The sequence below is a fragment of the Erythrolamprus reginae genome, chromosome 2, assembly GCF_031021105.1.
Source record: "Erythrolamprus reginae isolate rEryReg1 chromosome 2, rEryReg1.hap1, whole genome shotgun sequence".
NCBI classification, from domain to species: Eukaryota; Metazoa; Chordata; class Lepidosauria; order Squamata; family Dipsadidae; genus Erythrolamprus; species Erythrolamprus reginae.
Genome location: NC_091951.1, coordinates 141376992 through 141389760, shown reverse-complemented (window position 1 = coordinate 141389760; position 12769 = coordinate 141376992). Strand labels below are relative to the sequence as shown.

At 42.1% G+C, this 12769-nt stretch overlaps 1 protein-coding gene across 2 annotated transcripts in view; it reads left to right on the top strand.

The window, feature by feature from the left end:
* The first annotated feature begins 5104 nt into the window (after positions 1-5104).
* Positions 5105-12769, top strand: part of PIK3R6 (phosphoinositide-3-kinase regulatory subunit 6) — a 43452-nt gene continuing 35787 nt past the window's right edge. For both annotated transcript variants that reach the window (XR_011558061.1, XM_070739695.1), the window contains exon 1: positions 5105-5476. The gene's annotated coding sequence lies outside the window, so the exon portion shown is untranslated. The remainder of the gene's footprint in view (positions 5477-12769) is intronic.

The following is a 12769-nucleotide window of genomic DNA, read 5'->3' as shown; positions in this document are numbered from 1 at the left end:
GGACATATGAGTTGTTGCCGGACTCACCTCAACTGCGCATGCGTGCATGCTCCTCCCCTGGCTACCTGATTTTCTGATATCTGCTGCGTATGCACAGATGGTGGGGGTCGTGCGTGCATACATGGGGGGAGCATGGGTGTGTGTGTGGTGCTCCCCCCACAGCCTATTTTTCAACCCAGGAGACTGCAGGGAGGCTTGCTAGGCCCAAAATGGGGCGTGAATGGTGCAGCCCCCCCGCAGTCTATTTTTGGTCCCAGGAGGCCTGCTAGGCCCAAAATGGAACAAGGGCTCACACACATATGTGTGGGGGTCAGGCACTCATGCACAGGGGCAGGGGAGCATGGAGGTCACACATGATGTGGTAGGGGGGACACAGGGGGTCATGCACACATGCGCAGGGGAAGCATGCTAAGGGTGAAATTCAGCAAGTTGTGACAGGTTCCAGCGAACCGGTAGTGGAAATTTTGAGTAGTTCAGAGAATCAGTAAATACCACCACTGACTGGTCTCAGAGTGGGGTGGTAATGGAGATTTTGCAATATATTTCCCACAGGAGTGGGGAGGAATGGGGCTTTTACAATAGCCTTCCCTCAAGAGTGGGGAGGGAATGGGATTTTGCAGTATCCTTCCTCTGCCATGCCCACCAAGTCACGGCCACAGAACTGGTAGAAAAAAATGTTGAATTTCACCCCTGGGTCATGCAGGCATGCACGGGATAGGTACGTGCGGGGGGTGGGTGGGTGTTTACACATGCATTGCATTATGGGTGCAGGCACTCAAGTGCACACAAGGGCACTTTCAGCAGATAACAAGAAAATGGTTAGCCATCACTGGTCTGGTGAGATCTTTGGAAAAACCAAGGCAGGAATCAAAACAGATTTGAGTCTGTATCACTGAAATCCATGCTTTCAAAGTAAGAAGATTGTGTTGGTTCTTGGCAAGGTCCCTATTCAGCACAAAGAGCATTTCCAACTTGTCAGCCACAGCTGACTCTGGAGCCTGATTGATTTTAGACAGATGAATGTCAAAATTCAAAAGCCTGGAACGGTTTGAGCCCTTCTGTATCTTCACATGTCAGTGATTCTCTTTCCTGACCCTTTTGATGATATCTGTGTAAGGCAAGGAGTTCAAATTTTATTTCCATCACTTAGGGAAATATCACACAGAATGTATTACAAGAATCATGCATAGTGTTGATCTATAGGATCTGCCAATTGAACATAACCTGGTGATTTCCACCTGCCAAATGTATGGGGGTTTTGGGGGGAGAATGTAAACACAGATAACGATGTGACGCAGGCATGTTTCAGGACAAAATAGCAATGGCAATAGCAGTTAGACTTATATACCACTTTACAGTGTTTTACAGCCATCTCTGAGCAGTTATGAAATCAGCATATTGCCCCCAACAATTTGTGTCCTCATTTTACCCAGAAGGATGGAAGGCCGAGTCAACCTTGAGCCGGTGGTGAGATTTGAACTGCCAAATTGCAAGCAGGCAGCTGGCAGGCAGCAGAAGTAGCTTGCAATACTGCACTCTAACCAATGCACCACCATGGCTCTTAATTGAGAGGTGTGTGTGTGTGAGAGAGATTAAAAATTAGCTTGATAATCATATTCTTGGTCAATAAACCATGTTAATTTTCTGGATGGTTCATCAAATCATGAGCAAAGCTCTGGCCACTTTTTAAATTATTTTATGGCATTCTCCTTTAAAAAAAATCTATACTTAAAAAACACTATGTGAAAATTATTACTGTTTAAAAGAAGTATATCATCCTGATGTGCTGTTTATATTCAGCGCAAGTCTTGTTTTTCCTGTCATTGGGCCAACGCTGCAAACTACTTCTTCCTCTTTCCTTTAAGGAAATGATTTCAAATTACTTATTTAATCATCAAGTCCCCTCTCCTTGTATTCAACAATATCAGATAAAGGAGAGAGGGTTATTGTTAAAACTCAGCATCCTCTTCCTTGCATCTTTTGTTATGGGTAATCTTCTCTAATGATGAGATTTTCATCTGCTAGCATATATGGAACCACCACCCCAACATTCACTTGAGCATTCGTAAACTAAGATTTATCAGAAAGACAAGTGCAATATTAGAAATGACAGAAAGCCAATGTATTACAAAGAGGAATATCTGTTGATTGCAATTCTAATAAACATAATAAAAATGGAAGTTTTCTACCTACAGTATAAAAAAATTCCAGTTCAAAATCTTTCTAGTGATGAATCTAAGACTGAAAGACAAAATATGTAGCACTTTATCAGTTATAAAACACAGATTTTATATTTCCCTTGTTAGTGGGCTAGTAGGTGACATTGCCTGTATTTTTAATCATCCACCCTACATTTGAGGATTGAAAACTAACAAAAATACAAATCTAAGAAAAGAACTCTAAGCTGTTAGGACACTGTGTACAAGCTTTCATGTGATACAAGGCTTATTGACAGATTAGTTTTTTCCACTGGTAGTCATTTTGTACCGAAGCCGTAGAAGTGATGAAAGATTCTCAGAAGGCATGCTAGTGAACATTAAACCAGAAACAATAAAGCCATGGTTCCACAGAAGCTGCTATATTATGATTCTCGGCATCTGTGGTCCATACATCTGGGAGCTATCCTGCACATGGATCTAGGAGAAACAGCCTAGGGATAGTAACTTGAAGACACAGAAAAGTATTTATTAATCGGAGTATGTTGTGAATGAAAATGTAGATAGCTGTTTGCAAAAACCCTAAGATGCTCTTTCAAACAAAGTCTTCTTCTTTCTGAAGATAGAAACCCTTTAGCCTTTGTTTTAAAATCAAACCAAATTATCTCCATGATATTTGTTTAGCAGTTCTGATCAGATAAGGCGATCTAGCCTCATGCCACTGAAAGCATCCTCTTGAAAGGCTTCCTGCTCTGTGTCTGCAGGAAAGCACCTCTTGTAAACATCGGAACTTTCTGTGATGTATACATTGTAGGAAGTCAGCCCCCTTAGTCTATGGTGGCAAAAAAATGAAGAAGAATTCTGGCAACCCTCTTCTTCATTAAGACCTTTTATTAAAAGTTCTAAAACCATTTTCCTGCAGAAGAGTGATGTATCTGAAACACCACTGGATCAGATTAATGCAGGGTTAGATTTTGGAGAAAACATCTGATCTGGAGTGAATCTGAGCATTCTGAAAGAACCGATACAAGGCTGAAGTAGAGTGAGCCTTCAAGGAGCAAAACAGTTGTGCCCACAAATCCTGGAACAAGTTACTGGCTTTCTGCACTCAATGCCTACTGTGGCAGCTGGAGTTTGACAGCTGGAATAGCTTCACTGAGTTCACCAGAGGTTAGTGTGGGGACTTACAGAAAGCCTATTCAGTGAATTCTTGTTTGGTCTTTTAACAAATGTCCCCATTCTTCCTTAGAGCAGCTCATGTTATGCAATTCCTCTCGTTTCCTCATAACAACATTATGAAGGCTGAGACTTTTTTTTAATCGTAGTGATCGGATTTATTCCACAGCAAAGTTGGGCTTCTGTCTCAGCTTAATCACTGTACCAGTCTTGCCTACTCTGGGAAGGGGATGATTGGAGTTGGAAGTTCCCAACCTACTAAATCCAGCAGAATGGGTTTGTGTAGATCCTGTTTTAAGCAGTGGCAACTGGAGAGTTGCAATTGCAAGATATTTATTGACTTTTAAGTATGAAATATTTAAATCAAAGTCCAAGACCTTTGGAGTGGAATAAGTGAAATACTGTTTATTACATCTCTTGTGTATTCATATCATTATATTATATATGCTGCAAGCAGCCTTCCTAAACTGTAGATTTCAACTCCCATCATTCTGAGCCAATTAACTGATAAGTTAATTTCAAGAGCGGTCACGGCAAGAACCTTGCCTGCAGGTAGGCTTTGACTTACAACAGTTCATTTAGTGAACATCCAAAATCACAACAGCATTGAAAAAAGTGACTTGTGACCATTTTTCACACTTATGACCATTACAGGATCTCCACCGTCATGTGATCAAATCTGAGACGCTTGGCAGCTGACTCATATTTTATAAGAATTGCAGTTTCCCAGAGACACGCAATTCCCTTTTGCAACCTTCTGACAAGCAAAGTCAAAGGAGATGACAGATTATAGAGACGAGGTGGCACAGTGGTTAGAGTGCAGCACTGCAAGTTACTTCTGCTAACTGTAGTTCAGCAGTTCAAATCTCACCACTGGCTCAAGGTTGACTCAGCCTTTTCAATCCTCCCGAGGTGGATAAAATGAGGACCCAGATTGTTGGGAACAATATGCTGATTCTGTAAACCGCTTAGAGAGAGCTGTAAAAGTACTATGAAGCTATATATAACTTGAAATGCTATTGCTGTTGCTATTTAGTTAACTAAGTGTATTTAAGTGTAATTAAGTTAACAACTGCACTGATTCACTTAACAACTGTGGCAAGAAAGGTCATAAAATTGGGGGTAATACTAATTTTACCAAATGTCTCACAGTAACATAAATATGGGGCTCAACTGTGGTCCTAAGTTGAGGACTACCTGCATTGGGTCTTCTATCCAATTAACATTTGAAAGGGAATGTTCTGCCCTTCAGAACAAGGGTCTCCAACCTTGGCGACTTTAAGACTTGTGGACTTCAACTCCGAGAATTCCTCAGCCAGCAAAGCTGCCCAAGGAATTCTGGGAGTTGAAGTCCACAAGTCTTAAAGTCGCCAAGGTTGGAGACCCCTGCTCCAGAGAACAAGCAAAGAATGAACCTTTAAGGGAGGAGGAAGAGTAAGGCGAGGCGTGTCGAGAGAGGCTTTTTACTTGTGGAAAAGCGAAGCGACCGAGCGGCCTTGGCGCCAAACGAGAAGCCGAGCACCTGCCCGACCTCTTGCGAGCCCACGTGGACCGAGCTGTCTTCGCGGTCGTGGACTAAAAAAAAACTTCACGGAGGGAGCCACAGTGAGGTCCCGTCCTAGCCTTCCGGAGGTTTCTCCGGTGAGCTCCTGTTTGCGGCTTCTCCTGCCCCCCCCCCCCCCGGGAGGCGTCGAAATTCCGTCAACTCCCGCTGAGTTGAGCTCAGCGATTCCTCGGCGCCGAAAAAAACAAAAAAAAAACCAGACAGACGGGCGGCGGAGCGGCAAAGCCGGAGCCGAGCCAAGCAACAACCTTCGGACAGGAAAGGAAGTGCGTCTTGTCCTCCGGCGGGGCGCGAGGATCTTTCTGCGGGCTTTCGACCGAGCCGCCGCTGGGACAGGAGGCAAGCGGCCGCCCGCAAGACGCGAACTTCGAGGGAGCGAGCGAGTCCCGCCGAGCACTTCCTGAGCAGTCGGAGCCAAAAACTGAGACGGGCGCGCGCCAAACAGGCAGGCCGGCGCTCGGATGAAGACGGGACTTTATTAAAGCCTGGCTCCGGATAGATGGCCCCCTTTTCTCAAAGGGTCCTCGCGTCCCGCTCTTGGGAAGCCTTCGAGGCCAACCCTGGCTTTCTCGCCCTGAAGGTACGGCTGCTTCGAACGCCCGCTCTCCCTCAGTCAGCCCGCTTTTTTTCGCGCCTCTCGGGATCCCGCAGTTGCGCCCCCCTCCCACCTCGTCTTCCTCAGGTTTGACGGGAGAGCAAAGGACGAGGCGCAGAAGGCGGGCTGTTTAATGTCCCCATGGACGAGGCGCGAACAACAGGCAGAAGAAGGGGCCAACTTACTGGCTCCCCGTTCGGTGAAGAGCCCTGAGGAAAAAGCCAATTCTTGATTTAAAATCTTCCAAAGACTCCCCGTTTAGAAAGCTTTGGAGCGGGTCTCTCCACAAAATCTTTCTGGCTGGCTCTCCGGTCAAGGTGGGGTGTGCGGGAGGGGAAAGAGGCGAGGGGTGTTTTTGACCAGATCTGGATCAGGAAAGTTTTTTTACGTGGAGCGAGAATTTAAGTCTTTGTGGGAAGGAGGGGGTGAGGGAGGAAAAGAGGAGCCGCGTTCTCTCTCTTTCTGTCTCTCTCTGCCGGATATCGATGCTTCCGTCGTCTAAGCCAGTGTCCCGTTGCAAGGAAAAAAATGCCCCTCGGGCAACGGGGCAAGCAAGGCGGGAAGGGAGAAAATGCAGGGCGGCAGGCTCGATTCCAGGAAACATGGGCCATCTGACTGGAAGGCCCGGTGCTGGCCGGTCGGTGCTCGGTGACAGGTGTTTCCCAAAAAGAATCGGTGTTGATCCCTGCAAAGCGGAGCTAGCGGTGCTCCCCTCCGCTCCCCTTGGGCGCGCCTGGCAACGAGCGGGTTAATTCTGACTCGCGCGATTCAAATTCCTGGCAGAAACACTTCGCCCTTGTTTTCCAGATTGCCCTCCACCCTGGGACAGGAAAAACTGGAACAGAGGTGCGAAGATGGCTGCGATTGCTTTTGGCAGGCGGCTTGGTCGGTTGGTTTTGTGCAATTGCTAAGCTTGTATTATCGGAGCTTGTGCCGCTCGGAGCATTTGGCTGGATGGGTGCCTTCTTGCAGCCGGGGCCACATGGCAGCTCCTCCTCTTTTCAGTTTAATGCTATTTATATAACGCCCAAAGAGCCTCCTCAAAGAAACATTTAATTGACCAAACATTGGTTCTTCCTGGCTCAAAGGCACCCATTGGAATTACTGGAGATGTTTATGTTGGAGGTGGTACCATAACCCTGTTTGTGATGTTTGAAACATGCCTGCCCACTTTGCTTGTTGAAGTTTCCAGGCACCAGAAATTGCTTCATTTAGCTTACTGTCTGATACTTATCCAAAATTTACATAATTTTCTTTCTCCCTACTTAAAAATGTCCAAGGGGTTGAATTTGGAACATCTGCATGAAAAATCTGTGATCTATCAGCCTTTGATGTTTCTGCCACTAAATGATTAATATTCATTTGAGCACCAGTGCAATGAGTCTCTTAGAAGCTGTGGGAATTTCTTTCCCATTTAATTTCAGGCTTCATGAAAAATGGGACGGGACGGAACAGAATAGAATAGAATAGAATAGATTATATATATTGGCCAGGTATTGTTGGACCCACAAGGAATGTGTCTTTGGTGCATATGCTCTCAGTGTACATTAAAAAAAAACATATGTTTGTCAAGAATCATAAGGTACAACATGTTAACGATAGTCCGGGTACAAATAAGCAATCAAATCATATTAGGAATCAGTCAATATAAATCGTAAGGATACAAGCAACTAAGTTACAGTCATACTGTCATACAGTCATTAGTGGGAGGAGTTGGGTGATGGGAACAATGAGAAGATTAATAGTAGTGCAGACTTAGTAAATAATTTGACAATGTTGAGGGAATTCTTTATTTAGCACAGTGATGGCATTTGGGGGGAGACACTATTGTGTCTAGTTGTTCTGGAGTGCAATGCTCTATAGCCGTAATGGTGAACCTATGGCACATGTGCCACAGGTACCACGAGGAGCCATATTTACTAGTATATGCACTGTTGCCCTAGCTCACCTCCAGCACACATGTGAGCACCCACCAGCTGATTTTTGGCTTGCATGGAGCCTCTGGGAGGGCCTTTTTGGCCACTGGAGGACCTTCAGGGTGGCAGCAGAGGACATTTTTGCCATCGCCAAGCTCCATGAAAGCCTCTGGAGCCTGGGGAGGGAGAAAAATGAGCCTACCACTAGAAGTCAGGAAATGGGGGATCTTGGGCTTGTGCAGGGGTATTGAATATGGGTGTGGGCACATGCATGCGTGCAATAGCGCGCATGTGCACTATTTCGGCACCTGAGGAAAAAAGGTTCACCATCTATAGCATCATTTTGAGGGTAGGAGTTGAAGCAGTTTGTGTCCAGGATATGAGGGGATCTGTAAATATTTTCACAGCCCTTTTTTTGACAGGTTGGTAGCAATTGTTTTTTCTGCATTTCTAATTTATCCTCTGAAGTCTTTATCTCCCTTTATTGTTGGTTTGCAGAACCAATAATAATAATAATAGTAATAGCAATAGCAATAGTAAGTAATAGTAATAATAGTAATAATAATAATTTATTAGATTTGTATGCTGCCCCTCTCCGCAGACTCAAACTAGAACCAAACTAGACAGTTATAGACAGTCAGATGACAGATTCAGTAATTCTTCACCAAGATTTCACCAAAAGTGTTGGGTTCCAAATCCTTTCCATCAGCTGGAAGAAAGGCAGGCATATAAGAAGATAATGGGCAAATGTGGTTTCCATTGATCTCTAGGGCTTGAAATTGCATGGGTATGCTTTCCATTTCTGTTAAGTTTGCATTCATTCTTGTGGATCAATTACTTTGAGTGCTAGCCACACAGAATGACAAGTGCTTTCATACTACAGCTAGGTGCAAAAAACATGTTTAATCAGGTCACATAGCAGATTTGTACAGCTTAATAGTAGTTCATTTGTTAGCAACCCAGCCCTTTTCATTCGTTTATTACTCAGTGAGTTGAGCAAGTCCTGACTCAGAACTTGGGAGCAATGAGTGAGACCTTGTCTCTATTGCTGCCCCAATGTTAGACATGACCACTTCTGTGTAACGTTTTGGAGGCAGAACTACTTTTCCAAGTGTTTGGATGTGCGGCTTCATTTTATGAACAGATTCAGCAACAAGTTGGATTTCCTTCTGTATTATTTCTTCAGCTGATATTCTGAAAATGAAACTGGTGCTAAATGTTTTCTGGAAGTCCTCACCCCCTTCTAATTAAATGTGATGAGTTGGAGAAATTCTCCAAAGGATGTTTCATATTTAGGAACTGATGTGCATATTAAAGCTATAATTCAAAAAACACCTGATATGTGGCGAAAGCCTGTGTCTTTTGAAAGCCCCAACTCGATGAGAAACAACCTATTTTGCATTATATATGCAATCATAATCTCTTTTGCCAGCTTTCAGCCACTTCTTGGAATCACTGCCACATTCTTTCTTTTACAAGTCACTACGTGTTTACTTGGGAATAAGTCCCATTGAAACTTGTAGACTTTCCCTATGATAAAATATGCATGGAATTCCACCCCCAGTTTCTGGTTGCTGCAATTTACCTGCTCTTTTTCTGCTCTGTGATATGCTACTTTTCTCCTTGGATGCATCATTTTACTACAGAGAGTAAAAGAGACATTGGTTGCAGCCTAATACTAAGATAGGCCACTGAATTTAAAATATATTTTCTGAGCCATGTCCAACTGACCTATTTTATTATACTTCTTTCAAAAGTTATCGGATCAACCTTTACAGAAGGGGTATCATTTCTGAGTTCTTCAGGATTATCTATAATCCCCAAAGCATTACACAAATATTGTTATCGAGTTAAAATAAATAAGGTCTTTAAATGCATTTACTTCATTTAAATTAATGTTGATGCTTAGTTAAATAATGTGTTGTCCCTACTCACTTCTCCTGTCTCCAGCCACTCTTCTGTAGTATGCCCGCCACATGCCAGTGAAAGATTAAATTGGCCCCTATCCCTAATGCTTGTATTTGAGTTTCACAACAGTACATATAGTACCGTCTTTCAAGTGAGGCCCTGTCTCTTCCTGGGTTTCCCCAAGCTAAATCCCAATATAGCAACCGACTGCAACTTGTTCTACCCTCATTAAAAGGAAAGGGAAGATCCAAGCTAAAATTAGAATTGTATAGAAAATGCATTTCTCTGCAGTCCAATATTGTGTTGCTGTCCTGATAAACCTCTGATTTGCAGATGTAATTTCTTCAGTTTCAGTGTGACCTATTGAGCTACCTTTAACTAAAAAGGCTGTTGTTACATGTAAAAGTTAGGGCTTATAGTTTCTTGCAGCAAGGATAGATGGTTGAGGCCAAACTAAGCCAAGCTCCTAGATTTTGATATTAATATATGGAGGAATGGGGTGGTTTTTCTGGTGCTTAGAATGAATGTATAGAATAAGGTAAAGTTTGGTGTTTATGCCCAGAAATCTAAGCTGTTGTTACAGAATGTGTATGCTTTTGTAAAAGTTGCTTTAAAAAAAATCTAAAACATCCAGCTTTTTCTCCTTCTGCTTTATCGCTGTAAAAGATTTTGGAATTTGCAAGGTTCTTAGTTATGTTTAGTTTATGCAGCAAAAATCACAAGAAGCTTTAGGGCACATGTAAGAATTAGCAGATATTTTAGACCATAAACTTTTACTACATACAGTAACAGTTTTCAAAGAACCCATTGAAACCTGCTGTGTAAAATTAATTTTTCTACCTTACCAAATATCATTTTGAAATCTAGCATCTATTCTCTGAAGGTACAGTACAGTATTCAAAAGTCAAGACCAGTGTTCCCTCTAATTTTTTTTTGGGGTGGGCGGAAAAGTATAGTGTCTGAGCGGCAGTCCCTTCAGGACTGGGCGGCACAGAAATATTAAATAAACAAACAAACAAACAAACAAACAAACAGACTAACAAACAAACAAATAAAAAACCCACCCTGTTTTGCCTCAGAGAATTTCAAAATAAAATACTGTACTGTGTGTCTATAACAGTGAGCTCATAATTGGGCAACTCTATCAATATCAAAATGCCACTTAAATAGTTGAGCTAGTTTTAAACTAGATTTTGATTTTCTTTCTCTCCTCCTTACTCCCATTCTTTTTCTTTCTCTTTTCCTTCCTCTCTTTTTTCTATCTGTTTCTCTCTCTTCCTCTCTCTCTCTTTCCCTCTCACTCTTTCCCTCTTGGCTTCTGGGCAGGTTTGAAAAACTCTGAGTTGATGATGATTTTTAAGTGAGCGATTCCTCACTGCTCAGCTTAGAGGGAACTATGGTCAAGACCCCTTGAATCTAGCTTGATTCTTGGTGATTGCATAAACATTTCCACATAGTTAGCAAATGATGCAGGATCAACAGACCATTAAAGCAATAAAATAAATTAAGTAAAGTCAACTATTCATCTATTCAATTTTATTAAACTTTCAGTTTAATTAGCCTTTGCAGTTTTTTGTTTTCTGGAATTTTTATAGTTTTTATTTTATTATATTTTAATTCTAGTCATTGTTCTTTAATCTGCTAATTTCCTAACCTATACATTTAATGGTGGTCGGGGACAGTATACTGTACTGTACTGCAAAATAAAGAAACACTTCCTCAAATCCATTTTATTTCAGTGTGTGGAGTGGAATTCTACTGCTAACTGAATAGACTCATGTTCCCATTTATGCTAGAGCTGAGTTGGAAGTGAGGTAATTCTTTTTCTTTCTTTTTCTTAAATCTTAGTGACAATACACTAAACATCTGAATGAAACTCTGGGCCCAAAACCCATAAAGGTACATAAATATGCCCTCCCCAAAACAGGAATTATCGGAATGAGATAGGCCAGTATGACTTCTTCAGAAAGACAACTCAGACAAGTGCTGATTTTTTCACAAAGCTATACATAGAAAGAATTGGGCGCAGAAACAGCATATATTTTTTAAAGTTTTGATCAGCCACAGATCAAATTTCTAATTGCAGTAGGATATGATTCTGCTACAGCACGCAGTTTGTTCTGCCTGATCTGTCACAGATCCTAAACAAAGAGGGTTTGAGCATTGTCCTGTACAGGTAGTCCTCGACTTACAACTGTTCAAAGTTACAACACTTAAAAAAATGATTTATGACTATGTTTCAGTTATGACCTTTTCAGCATCCCCATGATCATGTGATCAAAATTGAGATGTTTGGCAACTGGTACATATTTATGACAATTGCTGTGTCCAAATGTGATGTGATCACCTTTTGTGGTCTTCTGACAAGCAAAGTCCATGGGGAAGCCACTTACACTTAACAACTGGGTTACTAACTTATCAACTCTAGTGCTTCACTTAACAACTGAAGCAAGAAAGATCGTAAAATGGGGTAAAATTCACTTAACAAATATCTCTTTTAACAACAGAAGTGTTGGGCTCAATTGTGATTGTAAGTTGAGGACCACCTGTATATAAAAAGAGAAAGAGCAATCAATTGGCCACAGAATAAGTTGCTGTGATTCCTTTTCCAAAAAGGTTTCTTGCAAATTGAGAATTTTCCCTTGCTATAAGTATGTGGATCATAGGCACATGATAATTAAATATGCATTTAATGTATATATATTAAATATGGAAAACACAGGCTTCTAGGAATATTAAGCATATTCACATAATGCCAACTTCCTGGTTCCATATGACCAAATCTGACCTTTATGTGTGTGATTTTAAAATGTATTTTTTCAAAGTTTCTGCTATGTTATTTGAATAATGGGGATTTCTTAATGCACATGCAATGAGCAGATTGCATTTGTGAATGTAAGATTATGAATATGGGTTTTTACTATAAAGTAGTTACTGGTACTTTATGATTGGCATCATTTCACTACTTACAGATAGATTGATGACATTCACAAGTCTGATGCCCTACAGATGTGTTAAAGTATGAGTCCCATTATCCTATAGCCACCGTGATGGTAGATCCACAAAATAATATATCAATAACATCTAGGGGAATAAAAACAAAAAAAATGATACAGTGGTACCTCTTCCTAAGAATGCCTCTACTTACGAACTTTTCTAGATAAGAACCGGGTGTTCAAGATTTTTTTGCCTCTTCTCAAGAACCATTTTCCACTTACAAACCCGAGCCTCCGAAACTGTAATCGGAAAAGGCAGGGAGAAGGTTCTGTGGGGGCTCTGTAGGAATCTCCTGGGGGAAAACAGGGCTGGAAAAGGTGGGGAGAAGCCTTTGTGGGGCCTTTCTAGGAATCTCCTGGGAGGAAACAGGCCCGGAAAAGGTGGGGAGAAGCCTCCATGGGGCCTCTCTAGGAACCTCCTGGGAGGAAACAGGGCCTCCACCCTCCCTGTGGTTTCC